Raw genomic sequence first — 21,345 nt, forward strand, 5'->3', positions numbered from 1 at the left:
GAATGAACATGATTGCGCTGGCTGGGGACCTGGATTTGGTTGTGTGCTAAATAAGGAACGGTCCAGCTAGAGTACACGGAATAAGTTTAAAGAAGCTGCCACATTTTAGTCTCTGTGGTCAGCACATATTCAAGGGAGAGGTACAGACTCCAGGCATGCTCAGTCTCAGTCAACTTCCTCAATAGCAGAGTGAATTTGGATTCAATTTCACACCACAGAACTATGAAAATACATGTGCAGTTTCAGCAACTGACCAGTCCAAACAAAATCACTTTAACACTGGAGCAGCTTCCACCCATACTATACAATCACTGAAAAAATATCCAGCCAAATATCCAAGTCAAAACTAGCAACACATATAGAGAATAATATAAATCAAGATTCAACCTGCTCTGGTGTTATACTTTGATACTTGAATATCCCAGATGTCTCCCTCCTCCTCTTCTTCTTTATAGACAGGTAAAGATGGATCTCTTGAAGGAACTGGGGATCACACTCTAGGCAAAGGTTGGACAGGTGATCAATGTACAGCATGAGATTTTGCCGTGGCTATGTGCCTCCAACAGTGACTGGATCATCTGGTTTAGAAAAACAATTCAAAATTGTAATATTTTCTAAATCACTTATAAGGGAAAAATTAGCAAAAGGGAGAACATGTAATTTTTATAACATGGAATATATCACAGAACGTCTTTCCATCATCATATATTTAATTTCAAAAATTCATTTATTTCCTATTTAACATTTAGTTCATTAACTTTTCAGTTCCTTGAAGTCAGTCTTGAGAAGACTGCATCCCATTTGCACTTGCAGAATATGTTCAAAAGTTACCAGTGTGATATGAAGTTACTGTTATAAGTGTCAATATATATTTTTTTGGCATCTAGATCTAGACACAACCCTACAAAGTTCCAGGGCCAGGCCCAGCCCATTCCTTAATCAGATTTTGGGACCAGCCAGTATTTATCAACCAACTGGGATTCTACTCTGCAGTGCTCTTCAGGAGGTAAGCACAGAGGTTAAAGTTTTGTTAATGAAGATACATCTCCCAACACTCCCTTCTGTCAATAGAAAGAGCATTTTCTAAAGGACCATTCAGAGAACTTGAATGATACCTTTTCTTCCAGTATTTAGGAACACCATCTTTTATCCATCTATCTTTTACATGGTGCCTTCTTTTCTCTTTTTCTTTTACCATAATGGAAAAACAAATACTGTCCTCCTTCCCAGAAATTTCCATTAGTATAATGGATCTTTAGGTTTAAGTTTGGTGAAATCAACCTGTATTTAAGCAACAGTGTTTACACATGGTAAAAGAGATAATTAATTACAAGCATCATGACATCTCTAGGCTATCACACAATTGATGTATAAGCAACGAGCTGCTTAAATTAAACAAGATATTGATGGCATTATTTCAAGTTCAGAAACAGAGGAACTCCTAACATAATACCAGTGCAAATTTGCAAAGAATTATGCGTTCATTTTGTCACTAAAATATGAAAAGGAGCTATTTCAAGGAACGAAGGATGTCCTCTTAACCTGCAACAACAAATTTGTTTGGTTTTTTCTCTTCTCAGTAAGAAAGCAATTAGGATTTTTTCCAATAAAAATATCCTTGTCCATATATAAACACTCCTGGTAATCATGTAATTACCTTACCCAATCAGATTAAATTGCTGTCAGTTGAGTTCCCACCATTGATTAACTTTTGTGTACTCTGAACCTAAATGAAGTCTTTGGTAAAGTCACTTAGTCATTTACAAAGGTGTCTCTATGATTCCAAAAAGGGTAACAGCAGTATATTATTTGCTATAATCATCAAATATCCAAGGTCAAAGATAGATCACAGTGGACCCTTTTTTTAAACCCAAAGAAACACAGAATTAAACCATGTTGCTTATTTTTGTGTTTCTTGTCATGACTTCTAAATGTAATAGTAACCTTTGACCCCCCCCCATATTAAACACCATAATTATGTAATTAAAACTAATTATGCAATTTAACATACATATTTTTGTCCTACAACAGGCAGGTCAATTACCTCACTCATTGACCTTGGAAGCTTTCACAGTTTAAACAAAACAATGAGGCTTTCAATTAATTTTAAAGTACAAACAGAGAAGGAGCAGCTGAACCACAAATCCTTGCACTGATACTGCATGGAGGGATCACTTACAAACCTCTTCATTTTGGATTCCACAGACTAAATCCCTTGATAAAAGCTGTTAAACATCTTTCTTCTATGTTGCTATCATTAGAAATGTTAACACATTTGTGAACAAAAGATATATGTACTTTATTTGCTAAATGCAAGAAAGGAGACCAAATAATACATTATCCCACTTCTTTTCTTCAGTACTGTTTCCTCTGCTTCCTCCCATACTTCATTGCCTCTATCCCTGTTTCATCACCTCTTTCTGAAGTCTCTTTCTCTCCCCTGTTTTCTTCATTATCTTCTCTGTTCCATTTCTAGCTGTAAAGTTTATCATAATATCAAACTGCTGTAGCTGTTGTGTTCTCCAGTTTCCATCCACATCCCTGACCCCATTCACAGGGTTTCCCAGCAGGTCTTGGCACCAGCTGCCTTCTGATGATGATCCAGCTGAGAGGGAACTTTGGACTGCAGAAAGCTACATGGTACATGCTCTAAAATGAATTTTCCAGAGAGGGAAGTTTGGTACAAGTGAGAGACAATTTATGAAATTGTTGAAATATGTTTCACCTTGATAATATCTTTTTTCTCTTTAAACACTTAGGTAAGCTCTATATACTGCACTGCAGGTTTTTCAAATTGTACAAGAGAGACTCATGCAATATTACATTATATCCAAGGAACTTGTTCAAAGAATAAAATTAGCATTATCATGTAACCACATGTTTATTCTTCAGTAAACTAGATCCCATTCTCTAAAGAATAATTCTTAAAGCAAGTACAAGCCCAGGAGCTCAGCATTAAAAAGGATCATGTTCTACTATCCTACTTTTTTCAGTTGCTATATTGACCACAAATAGATCCAGCTGAGTTAATAAGCTTAGGTGTGAAATAAAGGGACAGACCACATATACATAAATACTCCCTATATATATATATACACACCCCATATATATATATGCATACATATACATATACCAATAATGCTTTAAGTTGTTTTCTCTAAACCTTGTTTCATGTGGGGATCAGAAAATAGCTACTGGAAAAACACATATGAAAATCTTTCCTGACTTCTTGAAAGTATGGCAAAAAGACCTACAGTGCACTTTGTGCTTTGGTGTCGTTTCTAACACCATTTTTGGAGTCCTTTCAGTTCTCTGCTTTAATTAGGCCTGACTTGCACAAGGAGCTTGAAAAGATTTCAGTAAACCCTTGACATAATGGAAACAAGGAGCACTGAACTCTGAATGAGGAGTTACAACAGGAAAGAAACAATTTAAGATGGTAGCAGGCCTTATTGCAACATTAAACCTCAAATTGGATCTGATTTACACAAAGTAAACCAATATATTGAAATAGTGCCCCAAATTTCTGGACAAACATTTGAAGGAAAATAATACAGTGCATGTGTAGAAATTCTGTCCAAGGGACTGGAGGAGATTATTCCTTATATTCTCATTCAACAAAAAGGTTCCTTCTGTTTTGAACGGAACATTAAAATTCTAATTCAGCTCATAGAGCATCCCAAACAGAGCAGCAAAAGAATCTGTGAAGGAGCCCAAATATGGTGCTATTGAAACAGAGTGGATTAGAAGAATTGGGATAGAATCCTACAAGTGGCTAAGCAGCAGCAGGAGGTCAGCTTCACAAACAGCAGGATGCTGTTCTTGCCAGACGTGAGTGACATAATACAGGCAAAACAATCAAGATTTCAGCTGATAAATGTATGCCTGAGGAAAAGGCCTTGCTGTACAACTTTCATAAGCAAAAATATTTAAGCAAATTCTCCAGACCTAATTTACACAGGAGAGCATTTTTTCTTATACAAACTTGTCATGTTAACCGTGCAGGGCAGAATTCTTTGGAATATAAAGACAATAATTTTAAGAACCTAAATGTAGAAAATACAGGAGTCTTTGCTGAATTATTCACTAAATGGATTAAACAAAGAGCTTTCATAGGTTGATTCAGCTTCAAATGTGTCCCAAGCAATTCTGTGTATATTAGGATAATATACATAAAAACATTAGCTCCAAATATCTAGGATATCCAGAAAGAATAACAGAATCTATGTTGCCCCATTGGTTATCTATAAATTGCATCCATCACTAGTATTAGACAAGTTTGAAGGCTCGGAAGGGAACAGTCGCATTTATAAGGAGACATTGAGATATTAAAGTAAGATGATCAACAAATCATTTTGGTTTCTCAATTTTCTGGTATTATATTAAATCAGACTTTAAACATCTATTTTTCACTTCTACTATTTTAAAAATATCTTTTAAAAGGCTGAGATTCCACTGAGATTCCACTTATTTTCTACTTTCTGCTATGTGCAATTAAAAGAAAATTTGTTCAATTGCTTTTTAGCTAGGGAAGTGCAAAACATCATGCATAAAACATTCATCTATCTACCCCAAATTCTTCCCTGCCCTCTGCAAAATATCCTTTTGGGCTAAATACTTTTTCAAATCTGAAATAAGTTGTAATTCGGAGGTCAGATTCCAGCCTGGAGCAGAGGCCAAACTTCCTCTAGACTCTTAGGACATTGTGAAATAATAATTTCTACATGGTGCAGCTGACTGTTTTCATTCAGAAACCAGATTAAAAGGCAATTGGGCCTATAAGAACAGGAGTGTTTAAGGAAGCAGGACAGAAAGAAGGCCAACCAGGAGCTTAAGGGCACAGAGCTGCCCTGCCGTGGCCTGGGCAATCACATCAGAACACCGTGGCATTAGCAGAAGACACCTGAGGACGCTGCCCTTTCTCCACATGGCCAGGAGCTCTTCTGTGATCTGACCACAAAGGGGGCATTTCACACCACAGGGACCTTGACAGAGCATTTTGCTCTGTATTTTGGTAACTTGATGCACATGGGAATAATCTACAGCCATTCCTGCTGGGGAAAGACCAGACTTCAGGGCAGGCCAAGCTTGTGCTACCTGGCTCCAGTCCATGGATCTTGTAGCAAGCTGGCCCCCTGTGATGTCAATGTGCATGATTTCTGGAGATCTTTCACAAAGCCATATGACCAGGAATTTGAAAAGACGTGGAGACAGCCATGGCATTGAGCAGTTCCTGCTCAGCTGGAAGAGGAGGTGATGCTGCTCCTCCCCCACCTGCAGTTGTGCTGTTCCTGAAGCCCAGAGTCATCCTGTTCTCACCCCCACGGGCAGTGGCACTTATTTACATGCACGGGTGTGCTGCACATTCAAACCTGCTTGGTACGGAGCAGAGCAGCTCAGGAAAAGATGATTAAGACATGGTGCTGAGCTAAAAACTGGATAATGCTTTGTGAATATCTGTTTTGGCCTTTCCCCAAATGTCTTCCCCCAAGAAGTGAGAGAGGACAGCTGGAGCAGACAAACTTTCTGTACCCAAGAGACTGTTTTTCTTTCCTTTGAAGGTATTACTTGCCTGTTATTACATTTACATAAAGGACCTTTCTTCTTTCCCATATATAGTAAATTGCACTCCTGTATGTGAACATTGTGTAGCCATTTCCCCCCAAATACAAAACAGAATTATCTTCACTGTCATTCAAGCTTTTCTTTTTCCCCCATTACAAAGAATTGATGCAAATCTATTTTTGTTTGGTCTGGTTTATGCTGACAGCAATTAATTCTAAAGCCTCAGCCTAAAGACATACAAGAATCACATATGCTTTTAATCTACAAGCAAGTTATCCAATTATTTTAGGTAAACTTTATGATCACAACCATCCTTACCAACTCTGATATGATAGGCTATTTTCTTCTTAATGGCTTAAGACTAATATACACTGCTACAGGGAATATACTCTTCAACATTCCTCATGTTTTACCTCCTGATCTTGAAATAAAAATATAGTCAATGAGCACATTTTGTTTATACTTGTTAGGAAAAAGTCACTAAAAGCATGCTGGGAAATAATATTCCATGCCTTAGGACTCAAACAATTTCTTTTTATAAATAGAGCTTGTGTAAATCACAGACAAAGTTGACAAATTTCATGGATTAGTCATGGTGAAAATATCAGATTTAAAACAGATTAACAGGAAAATCATATTACAGTTTTGATTACCCAAATTCTGCATATTGTTGAAGAATGAAATTAAAAAGCAGTGATAATTCTGGAGCCAATTCACTAAATTACACATGCACCGAGCACCGAGTTGCATACAGAAGGTAAAGATTCCTCATTAACCTTGTAAAACCTCTGAAATCTATATTTAGCTACATTGGAATGAGAACATCACAAATTATAGAGATTATAGTACACTGAAGCTATTTCAGTGCATTTCTCCATCAAATTATGCTAGCATGAAATTATTTTGTCACCTCATAGAAAAAAATTAAGGAAGAAACTGATTTGATGTTAAAGCTCCTATTTTCACAATTATTTGTATTTGGTGCATCTACTAAAAAATAGGGAAATAATACTTGAAAGAAGTCTCACTTTAACAGAATATCTCATTATTCCTGTAAAAATATAAAATTCATAACTGTGAAGAACATTTGGAGTACAGCAAAACTATCAGCTTTCACACAGAACTTCACGGCTTTTAAGTCTTGCATGATGATGTAATTTAAATTGAGGCCTTATTTAAAAGAGAGGTTACACACAACCATGTGATTCAAAGAGACTTGTTGACTACATAACAATTTGGCTTGATGCCTCCATGTCCTCCACTGAGCTGCACAGACCACTTGTTATCCTTGCATCTGAAGGCAGCCAATTTGTCAGACATTTGCTTTAATTCTTTTTCTTTGTCTTCTTTACAATATCCTTCGTATGCATCCTGGTCATCAATATCATATATCTGACTGGAGGATGGAAATTCATCTGTGTTTCCGTCTTATTTTCTTTGCATGCAATCCTCCTGGGTCTTATAGGATGTGCTTAATAAGAACCACATTATTCTGCTAAAGGAAGTCCTTGAGCAGACTTTGAGAAGCAGTATGGCAAATTAGTTTCAGAATGTGGAAGGTCAGGTTGGAAATAAAAAGCTGCAGTTATCTACAGTGTTTTCTGCAGTTAAGAAAGTAAGAAAAAGAGGCCTAACCTTCAAGAAAGGATTTGTTTGATGTTTTTCCCTTAGAAGACTGGACTAATTTATGCCCAAACAATAAAGTGTTGAACATTAGCTGAAACTAATTAAAATTAGCTTTTAGTTAAATTCACATTTGTAACAAATGAACAATCACACTTCCACCAGCATTTAAATGATTTTGTTTCCACAAACAGAACGTTGTTTGCAACAACTTCGATACCATTCAAATATTTAAATTTAAAAGCATGCTTGAGTTTGAACATAAATAGCCCTCTGCTTGGGAATACCAGGTTATCGGTGTCCTTGCAACCTTAATTCTGCCCCCTGGTGTCTGTAAATTATGGCTATTTCTAACTAATGGTCACACATTATTTTTCACGCCAGGGTCTGTGTCCCTCTGTCCACAGGACAAATGTTCCTTACACGGGGCAGTTGTTTTCAGCACTACCAAAGTTTTTAAAACGCTGCTTTGCTAAGCATCTCCCTGGAACTGGCTCCTTCCTGGGCTTCCCTGTGCTGCTCATCACCATATCTGGATCTCTCTAGAGCACTTTCTTCTTTGTGGTAGGAGGAGAGCATTATTATCTGTGTGGGAAAAGACAGTGCACAGGCACTGGGCACAGTTTCAAAAGTCTTGGTCATTTGCTCTGATGCATTAGGCTTGCTAGTGTAAAGTTCTTCAGTTTTTATAGTCCTTTTCATTTTTAAAACAGTTGCATAGACTTCAAGATGTTCTATTTGACACATCTCCATAAAATAAAATTGTATTTTTTTATTTTCCTCTCTTTGCAGATGTGAAAAAATTGCTTTTTTCCTGGCAGCCCAGAAAACTGTCAGAGATGGCTTAAAGCTCAGAATCACTCCTGCTTCAGCTCTGGGTTTGCTCCTGATGACCAGACACTCTTCCTGTCTTCATGGCAGAATTTTTATCACCCTGAAGTTGCTGAGGATGCTCTCTGCATCTCAGATGGGCCCTGACTGAATTCAATAGAAATCCACACCATACCCATTTTTTGGTCTACACAATTTTTTAGCATTAAGGAATCTGAAGCAAGGGCATGGGTAGGGCTAAGTTGCCCAATAACATAACTGCTTGTCTGTCCCACAGTTACTACTGTCCCAGTTAAAATGCAGCTCAAGAATGGTCTCAGTGCATGGGGACTGAGCACAGTGAGTGCTACAGAAAAGGCAGTAAAAGTCTGTGTAACTGGAAAGTGCTGCAACATGCAACCAAAAAAAAAAATATATATAAAAGAACTTTTAATATATATATTTATATGAGCTACTTTAAATCAGGCACTTTTCAACTTCCCAACTTTCAATTTACATGTTAATACTCATTTAATGAAACCATTGTCTTCCAATATGTATTTCCTATATTAAAAGACAAAAGTTCCAGATGACTTGAATGGTGGCTTGTGAGTATTACAAGGAAAGTTTGAGTTTTTAACAGAGTTGAAATACATGTATACACCATTTAAAATAGACCTGCTGGCATTGGGGATCACCTTAAATCAGTGTTGTGCACTGAAAGAAATTCTGACTTGTATACACCTGAGCAAATGAAGGCATTTTGAATTATTTTGCTCAGTGCTAAAGCACGCTGGAGCATAAATCCATCAATTACTCTCTGAACAAAATCTGAGTACCCTCTAGAGTTGTCATGCAAACCGAAATATCGTGAAAATAGGACTTCTGATTCTTTAAATCTACCAGTTTTCTTTCCCTACTTTGAAAGAGATCTGACCCAAAAACCAGCTGGACTTCTAAGGAGCCTTTTTTCTGATTCCCCAGTGCAGACTGGAGCAATGCATATGGTCAGGTTAAAAATCAGATCTACTCTTTGCTTTTACCCTCTAGCTCTCAATCACACTTACAGACCTCAATGGATTTCTCATGATCTAACATCAATAAATTAAAATCAGCTACAAAATTTAACGAAATAAATTTATTCATAGAAGCAATGAATGCATCATTAAGATGCAATAATAGTCTCAGTCACATCTGTCAAAAATTTTCTATTTTCTTTGGCAGGACCAGTTTAAAACTGAAATGGTATGAAAAATCCAATTTACCCTCCAGTAGTGAGCTTGTATGTCTTGTGTTTGTACTTCATTCTCCTCAGTCATGAAAAATATTACAGTTAGGTTTTGGTTCTTAATACTTTGGGGTGCAAGAAGTCCAAAAGACACGTTTTAATTTTTATTGACCCTGAAATGAGAAAAACCCACAATGTTTCCCCACAATTCTAAACCCAACCCTCCCCCCCCCCCAAAAAAAAAAAAAAACAACAAAGATAAATCCAAACAGAAAAACAAAAACAAACAAAACCAAAACAAATTTGGACTACATTTGGTCAAAACTTTGACATAATAATGTATTTCCCACCTTCTCATATACTGAAATAAATAAGTAATCCATGTTTGTGAAGTGTTTTAATGACCTCAGACAAAAATTACAGAAATGCAAAGCAAGTATGATTGTTGTTCTGATGATGAAAACGTCTTATTCTACTCACCATGTTCATTGCCTAAAGTAACACAGTGGGTAGCCTGTTATTACTAAAGGAATAAACTTTTTCATCAAACACTCTTTATAAAAATATTTCCCTGGAAATGTAACACAGCATGTAGCAAGACTACTACAATTTTCCATCAACTATGAGTACAAGCAGCATAGGTACTGTTTTTAGATAATTTCACCCGAGCTTTTTGGCAATAGTTCCTCTCAAGGAAACCTACATTAACCAGAAATTTAGAGTCTGTTATCCCCAGGCCAGCTTCATTGGAATTTTTAATATGGCACTGTCTATTCAACAGTTGTGTGTAAAATGCCAATAAACTGGCCAGAAAAGAGCTGAAGGGCTAATTGCCTTTTAACTCCACTGTGATGATAAAGTCACATAGAAAGAAAGGAAAAACTCCCACTGCTTTAACAAGTTTATCTGACTGCCACTTTAACATTCTCTGTCTGCATGCACTTTAGTGCATTCACCAATAAAAGGATAAAAGCATTCAAAATCCTGTACCCTCAATAAGTAAGAAGTCCAGATTCAAAACGTCTGCTCTGCTGGAATCAGCCCATTAGGTCAGCCAGCTTTTTGCCTGGTACTTGATTTCAACTATACAGTATGTACCAGCAAAAACATTTCCTTTTGAAGCAAAAGATTATAAATCCTTAGGAAACTGGAGTGAGAGAAGAAAAGGAAGGATACCATTTTGAAATAGCAATAAAAAGTAGAAACTGCTTCTCACGGAGGAAGGGTGAAATAGTGCCAATCAAGCCAGTAGTGAAAATCCCATTGACCTTAAAAGGTCAAGGAATTAACTTTAAAAAATAAAATACAGGAAAATATAGCATAATTTATAAGCTGGATAAGCACATAATTCTAACTTCTTCTCTGTTCCCTCAAATACATTTTATATTCCCTTCAATACTTTCCTTTTTAAAAATCCAGTTTAATAAACATGATTTCTTTCATCTGAACAAAATTTTCTACCTAACTCTGCCTTTCTGCACTTTCTTCATGGAGTAAGTGCTTATCAACCCATAATTAAAAGTAGACATTGAATAACGTCACTTATGGAAGTCAGTACTATGGACAAAAGGTGCATTTTCCTTTGCCAGATGAGTGATAACCATCCTTGTCCTCCTTGATTCCACAAAATGAGACAGTTGTTAAAAGACATTTCACAGAATAGAAGAAATAGTGGTCATTTAATTTTTTTGCTAGACCTGTGTTTTTACTTTCACTAGAGAAGGAACATAGTCAGCTCTGATAGTGAATTGACCTGTTCCACTTAATAAAATAAAAGCAGCAGTAGAGGCATTGTGATTGCCAGCTGCAAACCACTGAGCATTGGTTTTTTCTATTAAAAATCTCTTCCATGTTTTTCTTATTGTAACCTGGAAAGAGTACAAAATCCAAAATCCAATGGAATTTCTATCGAAAAGAATACTGTTAACACTGAAAGTTCCTCAAGTACTCACCCAAGCAAAAGTTATATCAGATTACAATAAAATTTAAGAGCAGAAGTTCAAACTAAAATGAAGTGTCCTTCAAAAAAGACTCATGTGCATCAGAGCCTCTGCATTAATGCACTTATTTCCATACAGCTCTGCATTTCCCTTCTCCATCACTTTGTAATTTGTTCCAGATTTTGTTATTTCTTTCAAATTTGAAGGTACATTGTTCCACATTTGAGTGATGAAATTCTGAACTGGATGGAAGTACACTGAAATGTTAGAGGGAGAATGAAAACAAAAATTAAATTAAATTTTTAATTTATGAGGTAGTGACAAGTGAAAGAAATAAAGAAACAAAGAAACATCTCCTAACAAATAAAGAAAATGTAGTGCTCAGGGAGACCCAGAGTGGTCATATTCACAGTACAAAATAAAAACTTTGCTATCCTTCCAAATTTGAACTGCCAATACCTAAGAGAAGCAATGAAATTCTCCCTAACAATACACTACTTTTAGGTTGTCACTGCAGTTCAGGGGTATTCTTAAAGCTTAGATCTTTCTTACTAGATTAGAAGGCAGAGTAAACTAAAAGATCAAGCTAATCTAGGATAAACTTCTTTTCCACAGTTCAAAGGCATTGGCCTTTCCACAGGTTCAATTGCAGGTTTCTTTGAAGATGTGCCCTAAAGTTCATTAAAGAAATTTCACTGACTTGAACTGATTTCAACATTAAAAAGATAATGTGAGTGCTTCATTGCCATAAAGAACCTGACAGACTGACTTTGAAGCTCTTTTAGGTGGCATTAATTTTTTTACTCTTCGATTAAAAGCCTTATTTAAACATATCTTTATGTTTAAGTTCTCATAAATATTTAAAAAATTAATAGAAAAAAAATCCCCTTAGAAACACAGATTTTTTTTTTTAATCCTGTTAAAAAATCAGTAATTAATTATTTATATTGAATTCAAAGTCACCATCACTGATGTTTTTATCTTCATTGACTGTACTTAGTATTTCCAGGTAATGCTGCACACAGTGCTTAAGCAGCATCTAATCTGTGCAGAGAATTTTGAAAATAATCATATGGCAAGAAGAACTTCAGGCTTTAACAATATAAGATTTAGACAGATGTACTTAGCCTTTGTCTAATAACAGGTCCTACAGAGCCTGTGACAATAGTAATGGGAAGAGGAAAACTTTACTTAAGGTTTCCTCAACCTTTGCTGAAATTCAGAGAGACACATTTTCTGATTTAACTCCAGAATTATAGTTGATGCTTAAGATAAACCTTTGGTTTCTTACATTAGGATAAATGATCATCTCCTTATTCAGAAAAAAACAAAAACAAAACAACAAAAAAACACTACCAAAAAGGAAAAAAAAGGCAACAACAAAAGAACAACCCTACAAACATAACTTCCAAATTTGTGAAATAGCTTGCAGTTGCACTTTATACCTCTTTTAGTGCACAACACTGCAGTGATGACATGAAAATAATGTTTTTGGGAACACACAGAAGTTTTCCCAAATCAAGGGCAGGCACCTTGGCATCAGTTTTCTGAATAACCAGACACTCTCTAACTTTCCAGAAGAGAAGCTGTGCTTCCTGATTACTACAGATTTCAGACTTCTGCACCAGACTCACAAAAAAGGATTCTTGAATTCCCTTCCATTCCATCATGTTTACTCTAAGCACTACCTTACTGACCAGATTCTGTCAAATAAAACCCCCATTGTGGAGTCTGACATCCACTGTTTTGTAAACACTCCTCATGCATGGACCTTGTCTTCTTGGACAATAAATTCTACATATTTAGATAAACTAAATACTTCCATTGCCTCAAAAAATTGCCTGCAGGAAAAGTCAGATATTCTGGCAGTACTCTAGTCCACCTTTAAGTTTTTATACCTTGAGCCTTCATGAGAAAATCCTAAACAGAGAAGTGTCATATGTACTAAGGTTTATTTGCAGCACGTCATCCTCAGCTTTCTGATTTATCCTCTGTTACTGTTTCTCTTCACAAAAGCACACAGCTGTCTCTTTTAGCCTATTTGTTTTATTTACTTTGCTTTTCTGAGTTCAAGATTTTATGTTGTAGATTAAAAAAAAAAAAGTGACAGAAGTATTTGGTATTTGCCAATGTTGACACATTTAGGTTCTGCAGTAAAAGCTCAGGCCATGCAGCTCACTCAAGGAAACAGTGTCTTAGCAGAACAGTGCAACTGATTACAAAATAATTATTAAAAATATTTCAAGCTGACTGATACAGGGATACACCCTGAAGATGAAACACATTACAGATTTTGTTAATTAGCAGATCACTTGCTGTATATTTAACCTTTTGCAGGGATGAAGAAGTAAATATTTTACCAATTAAAAAATATTGAGTTGTTCTTTCTTTCTTTGCACTACCTACCTTAATGTTATCTGCATAATACAATCAAAGCCTAGAAATTAATCACTATTTTTATCTTGCATGCAATCTACTTCATGTATTCTCCACAGGAAAAAACCACTTTAGTATAACATTATCAGCTTATGACTTGAAACAAGAAAAACGTAAAAAAGCTCCAGAACTGAGATAATCTCTTCATCTTGAATTTTGAACCTTATTAGATATTAGTCATGATATAGCCATTTACTCTGCGTATTTTTTTCCCCAGGACTCTTGCCTCAATCAGTACACAGAAGAAACATCAGGCCTACAACCAGCTAGCCAAGAAGTTTCATCCATCATATCTGCAAAGTGGTTAACTGAATGTTGCTCAGAAATCAATGTCAAACACACACATAGATTCATTCAGGCTATTCTAGGGCATCCTTATTGTGACAATATTGCATCCATTTACCTGGATGTCAGTGTCCACTATTTGATCCACTTGCACTTATCCTCATCTCTCCAAACCCTCTTCAGTTTTGATCATTAGGGATCATTTTGCTTTGTCAGTTCTCTCCATCTTCAATCATTTTTTCCTCCAATTCCAATCTCCCCACGCTTTCCTGCAGAGTTAAGCAGCTTCCTCCTTGTCCACTATTCCCACCTGTTTGCACCAGTTATATCAGCTGTATCTCACCCCATAGATGACTTATCCTTTCTTTCATATGCAGATGAATTCCTTAAGAATCTCACAGAAAGCACAATTCTTCTACAGTAACCAAATTTAACAAACATTTTCTTGGGCAACAGAAAATACATCCATGAGATTAATACCATGCAACTGCTAACACTCAGGACACCGTGCTGAAGCAACTGGATCAGTAAATCTTTTAAAACAAGTATTATTTACAAGTTTGTTGGGGTTTTGTTTGGTTTGTTTTGTTTTTTGCTTATTTTTTTTTCCATTTTTTCCCCTTTATTCTGTGTTGGAAATAGCTGAGACTTTCCAGCTCAGCACCTGGAACCATTTGTGTAGAGTATAAACTCTTCAGACAGATACCTCACTTGGCCAGTGTCCCAAGTAATTTTATAAAATTATCAGCTAAAAGAAAGGATTTCTTTATGGCAAAGGTCAGACAACCTTTAAAAGAAGAAAGGATAACTAGGCAGGACTATAAACTGGGAATATATAATGCAGATAAATAAACTCCATACTACTGCTTTACTGTAATGACTTATTCAATTTCTTTCTTATTGCTGTCAGAAAGGAAATTCTGAAGTGCTGCAATTATAAAATAAAAAAGTTTTGTGGAAAATCTTGTTTAGTAATGATTTATGACTAATGAGTTAAAGTAGCTGAAAAACTCTACTAAAACTCAGCAGAACAACAATAAATATGGATAAAATTCTTATTAACAAATTTTATTGATTATATATTTTTATATATTTATAGATCTAATATATTTTCCCATATTGATTTAAACTGTCATATATTTACACAATTTTGATATTCTTCCTCCTAAGAATGATAGAAATGAAAAATTATTATCAGTGGAAGAAAAACAAATATATTGCACTTTTAAACTGCAGTATTGCCAGCTCATTAAAAATATTTAAATCTATTGTAACAACATTCTTTCTTTTAATATTTTGTACTATATTAGTATCCATGGTGAAATTAGGGACACAGTTTGTCACAGACCAGGTCAATACAAATAAATCAACAAATAAATACCAAATACCTTATGTACAGGTCTTCACAATTCAATTTCAAAATGGAAATATAATTGCTCTTCCTTACAATTTATTTTGTGAAGTTTAAATTTATTGAAAACAGAACAAATTAATAGCAGCAATTAACACCAGATACTGATTCTGATTGAAGAAGCAACCAAAGTCCTCACAGAGGAACATAATGCATAAACTACACACATTACACCTACACAGAATGGGCTGCTGGAACAACACCTTCACGCTTCAGCAGAGAAGGTAAAACTTGCTTTTATGGCTTGATGTAAAAGGTAATGGCTGACTCTCAGCTGACATTGATGGATTGGACATCACACTCTCAAGGCCAGCTGGAGGAATTCCAGTTTTCATAGGTGTGATATCACTATCAGTGCTGCTGCACTCAAATAATTGACCAGTGACATCACACCCAAATTGCAAGATTTTATTTGGAGGCCATGGGCTGCCATGTGTTTAATACTACAGTGTACCACGAGGGCCCTTAAAGCATTTCCTTTTCATTTTTTTCCCTCTGTTAGGTGGGTTATTAACTGTATTAGCAGTATTTCCTACTCTGCATATAGGAAATACCTGCTCGTACCAGTAATACCTTGTCAAACTGTAAAAAAACTAGAAGGAAACTACCCACTATCCTACACTCCATAAATACATCAGGCTCTTAGGCATATAAAAGTGAGACCCTGCAATCCCTAGTTAATACCAGACAGATCTCTGTTGCAATGCTTTTGGCTCCTTCTACACACACACCCCACCATTAAATTTGATTTAAATTAATCCTGACTAAAATTAAAGTAATGCTATTATTTACTATACAGAACGTGAATTCTTACTGTAAGAGAAAAACAATTGAGCAGAAGAAGCAGCAGGAATAAGAAATATTTGAAAGAGAAATATTAATTATTTTTCAACACATAATTTTAAGATTAAAATACAAGATATTTAAAAATCAGATTTATTTGCTGACCAAAAAATGGTTGTGGACAATGTCTGTTGAACTCAACAAGTGTATCATCTTCTTTCTCAGGACAAAGACAATTCATAAAAATACAAATATATTTCATCTTCCTTGGGCTTAATGTTTTGTAAATTGCTTAGACACCAGAGTTTTTCTAACTCTATGAATGAAGTAAAACCACAAAAGCCTTGGGTTTTCTCACTTCAAAGCTAAAAATTCAAACTACATTTTAATCCATTTAGTTACACTTTGAGATCAACACAGTCTGAAAGCCCAGCTAAGTCCACTGGTATTCTGTATTTATTAAGTATTTGAAAGATATGTCCTTATTTCTAAAAAGGTTACTTAAAAGTAATAACAATTTCAAGAATCATGGTAGATATTGAATTATATTTAGAGTTGTAAAGAACTTTCTCTTTTCCTTTTAGAGGACCATGGAGACCCATATACGTATGAAAACATTTTTATTTATTAAAATTTAGTCATCTCATTTCTGGCTTTTTGTACCACAAACAGATGCAGAAATGCATAATATTCAGTGTGTCTAAAAATGAAAGACACCAGAGTATAAGTTAGAGTCAAATTCTTTCCCAGCATTAATTCCACCTTTTTTTCTTCCACCATGCATTCTTGCCCCTTCTACAACGAGCCTTGAAGTTTAGCAGCTTGAAATCATATGTCTGTCTGTTAAGCTGCTGGTATGTGGAAACAAAGTTTTTAGGAGACCCATAAAATCAAACAAGATCAGACTAAATTATCTGCTGCTGATCTGCACTGATACATTGCTGCTAGTCACTAAACCAGTCACTTAGGGTCCTCAAAAAAATTCAAGGGCGATGAACCATGATGTGCAACTTCATTGAAAGCTAGTTAAGCACATGATCAGACAGAAAAGCATTCTGGACCCCTGTGTTGTCACCCTGGCAAAGAGTAACAGTGATAATTACCTCCTCAGCTCTGGCAGAGACCAGCTGAAATATTACACCACGAAAGCCCCTTCATTCCACCAACTGATCTCCTACTGCCTAGGAATGCATTCAACTATTTTTTAATTCTGGGATAGAAGTAACGCTCCCAAACTTGTGCAGAGGTCTACCTGGAGAAGAGAAGGCTGCACTTCAATCACCAATCCCTTATCCTACACACCCAGGAGCTGAGGTCAGGCCAAAATGTGCTCGCTGGGCTCCCCCCACTGCTCCTTCTCCTCTAGGAGGGCACCGTGTCAGACACTGCCTTCCCCACCTCCCTCTGCAAAGTGAGGAGCTTTCTCCTCGCTCCTCTGCTCTTGCTCCTGTTTTGCTCTCAGGTTTGTGATTTTTAAGACAAAAAAGGACTGCATCAGTCATCTAAGAATGGTGGTACGAACATTTTCAGATCATCTGCTAGTTCTAATTGAAATTAGAACTAACCACAAGTGTAGAACTGATCACAACCCCCTCATACTGGGTACTAAAAACTAAAACCAGGTGTGTACAAACTAAGTATTGAGTATGTATTTGTACATGAACTTCCAGAGAAAAGTCTTGCTCCTGGAGGACAGCAGTGTGTGGGTGGTGAGCAAGTTCCACTGCTCTTTATAGCAAAATTCTTAACACTTCTCCATGTATAATTACCCTCATGGCTAAAGCCATGAGAAAAGAACTGATAAAGAACCCCCATGACATCATGCATCATATGTCCTCAAGTGATTCCTTCAACAAATACAGAATTTTTTGTTTAGCTGGAACAGTGAATTTTAAGTGAAAGTTTTAGAATCCACCACAATTGTTTGATGCTCAGTTCTTCCCAGTTGCAGATTTCTCTCTTATCTGCCCTGTTAATTTTGTGTGTGTGTGAAATACATGCTGCAATTAGTTCCATTGCAGTTTTCCAGTCATCCTAGGCTACCTACAATTTTCATTCCATGAATGTCATGCCAGTGCCATTTCATCCCCTATTTTCTTCTATGACTGATTTGTCTGATTTATACTCTCCCTTCACTCGTCAGACTCCTTTAAATTCTGCTTCCTTCATGAGTGTGTTTCTGATTTCCACATTCTCTGTTCCTGCTCTCACTTTGCAAACTATCACTGGAAAAAACCTCCTACCCCTGTGGCTTCCTCTGCTATAGTACAGTAAAGTACAAAAAGGCCACTGGCATGCCCTGGTTAGGTAGGGCTTATAATTTAAAATATGACCGTTTGTAGGTTAAAGGTGTAACTATGGTAGTTTTGAACCACATTCCTAATCATGAATCTTGCATTCTGTCATCTCTATTAATATTGAACTATCCACCCTTGTTATTAATATCCCAGCCTTTTTATGCACTCAGTTTAATTACCACCATTTGAAAAATATTTTGGTTCCAATAAAATTAAATTTCTTTATTGTTGTTCCAAGAGATATATCCTCAAAGACTCTAAAATACTTTGGCTATGAAAAAAAGCATCTAATCCTTTGAGTCTTTGGATATTTATCTTCTCTGAAGACATCAAGGAAAATAATCAAATAAATAATTAACCCAACTTTGAATTGGTATGCCCGAGACCTTCAGGTAGCAAACAATACTTGACTGAGGTTTGTTACAGTAAGAACCCAAATATCACAGATAGGACACCATGGAAATTCTTAGAACAGAGTAATGAAAACCACTATACACCGCAATACCACATTTTTTAATTCTCTCTAAACACATGAAGCATCTTTTAAGTCAATATGATGCAGATTAGATAATTTCCCTTTTTTCTTATTCTGCTTTTGATCATTGGAATATCTTTCTTTATTATTATTTCTAAATAAAGGGCAAAAGCAAAAGTAACAATCAGATTGGTTTACAAAGAAAATTATCAGCCAAGATCTGTGGAACCCTTTGATGAACTAACTTTCTCAATGCCTTGTACCTGCATAGTTAGCCCCCTATATTTTCACTGCCATTATCAGCAGTTGTGAGGCAGGCTCATACAAATTGGAAAAAAAAAATTAATTCCACTCCTAAATTCTAATCACTCCTAAGTGATGTGGGAGGCATCACTTAGAGGAGACACAAAATGATCCAGGACTAAACATGCTCAGTAATCTAAACTCCACATTTACAGCTCTGCTAGGGCTGCACAGGATTTACCTACAGGGCACACAGCAAAGCCAAGGCACCTCATTAAACTGGGAATCTCAAGTGACCAAGCTCTGCCTCTTGTCTCAATAGTCCTTTCCTGAGTCCATGTTTTTCACTGAGAGGAATTATTCACCCACCTGTAAAAAGGGCATCTATAGTATTCCTCTGACATTTCAAAAATTACTAGTCCTTCTATGGTTTATTAGGTAAGGACTGACTTATCTTGTGTTGTAAGCAAACATTTAGGGTGCCTACAACATACAAACTACAATAAACAAGTGAAAAAAACTATCCCTCAGAGACAAAAAGCCTAAACAGCAAAACTGACTCCTAGCAAATTACACTTTTAGAAATACTACTATTTCTATGCTATTTCTACACATGCATACCAAAATAAAAACAAAAACAAAACAAACAAAACTAAAAAACAAAACAAAACAAAACAAAAAAACCAAAAAAAAACCAAAAGCAAACAAAAAAACAAACAAACAAAAAAACAACCATGAAGCCTATTGGGTAATCATGGCTTCCAGAAGAGATATTCAGATGAAGTTTCTATCTCCAAAGACCCACAGTCCTAAGAAATTGTGGGGTAAAATTTCGCCTCCCCTCTCTCTCCCCCAAATAAGGATCTGCCCAAGAATGGTCAAGAACTGCTATTTTACAGAATTGCTTTCAAGAAACTTCCATGATTGCATATCTCCCAATTTGTGATGCCCTTTGATTTACTGAAAGTGAAAATTTAAAATCACACAGATCATAACATTCAGAATTAGTAATTTCCATTACAATTGTACCTATTATCCATTCAAGGACCTCAGACCCTTTCATCCAAATTTTTACAACTTCAGATAAAATTACAAAGAAACAAATAAAGGTGAGATAAATAGGAAGATACAGCTCTGATTTGAATGGGTATTTATCAGCTTTGCTCATCACTTGACCCTCTTTAGTCAGACAGAAGTGAATAGCCTTTAAGGATAATTATCAAGGATTTAAAGGGAGACACGGTGGGGAGTTTATAGATTTGTACAGAGCTTCCCCTCACCTTGAAGAAATAGGAGAGAAACTGATGGTGTGATCTGCTAAGCCATTGGGGCCTAAATGTTGAAAAAACCAGGAGGGGACACCAAGTAATGAGAGCACTTTCTTTCTTCTGTGCCCAGGAAGCCAAGCTGTGTACATTAGAACACAGGTACAGGTCTGTAACAGAGGCAGGTCACTACAAACTGTCTCTGTTCCTAGAATAAGCACATCAGGCCCCAGCCATGAATAAGTTAAAAGCGAGTCATTGCATTTAACAGCTGGGATATTCATAGCATCTCACCTTGGGGGAGATGGAAGAGCCATTGATACTGGAAGAGATCACCCCTTAAAAGTTGTAGTAACAGGAGAGCACACCTTGGAAGAAGAAAAGCAGCTGTTTGTACTGCTGTGAAACCTTACATGCACATCTGGGGTTTCATACAAAAAGATTTTATTTGCATTTCATATGAAATATAATTTATTCCAATTTCCAATTCCAATTCCCTAGTTTAGTAGGGACATGTATTCAATTATTATTTTGATTAAAGAAGTAACGAGGTGACTTAAAATCATTAATTTAAAATTACACCGTTTGATTTTTGTAACGTTTTTAAATACGCAGCTTGGATGAATGCACATGTAAGCAGCCCCCAAGCAGATCCCACTAACTGTATCTGCCAAATCTTATGTGCTAAACATGAAATTCATTCTTTTGACCTCGTCTCATGCTCTCCTGCTGCAAGAGCTCAAGCATTTACTGCATGGTGCTGCTTTTTCTCTCCAAACCCATAATCTGATGTGCTGCAGGCCACTGACAGGATGATCAGCCAAGTTCATGCAGTGGGACCTAGATGGCAGAGGGGAGGTGACAAGGGCAACTGAGGCAGCTGCAAAAGCAAGGGGCCTGCTGGGCTGGGCTGGGTCTGCCATGGGAGAACACCCATCTCCCACTCGCACGGCTCACGTGTTGGGGTTCCAATAAACCAAGAGG

General features: G+C 36.3%; 1 protein-coding gene across 14 annotated transcripts in view; it reads right to left on the reverse strand.

Moving 5' to 3' along the window:
- ERC2 (ELKS/RAB6-interacting/CAST family member 2) overlaps positions 1-21,345 on the reverse strand; it is a 413,681-nt gene that overhangs the window by 57,866 nt on the left and 334,470 nt on the right. For 13 of the 14 annotated variants that reach the window (XR_002465649.3, XR_002465648.3, XR_002465646.3 and 10 more), the window contains one exon: positions 388-578. The exons of the other annotated variant lie outside the window; for it this stretch is intronic. The gene's annotated coding sequence lies outside the window, so the exon portion shown is untranslated. The remainder of the gene's footprint in view (positions 1-387; positions 579-21,345) is intronic. 14 annotated transcript variants of the gene reach the window in all.

Source organism: Lonchura striata, chromosome 12 (assembly GCF_046129695.1).
Source record: "Lonchura striata isolate bLonStr1 chromosome 12, bLonStr1.mat, whole genome shotgun sequence".
NCBI lineage: Eukaryota > Metazoa > Chordata > Aves > Passeriformes > Estrildidae > Lonchura > Lonchura striata.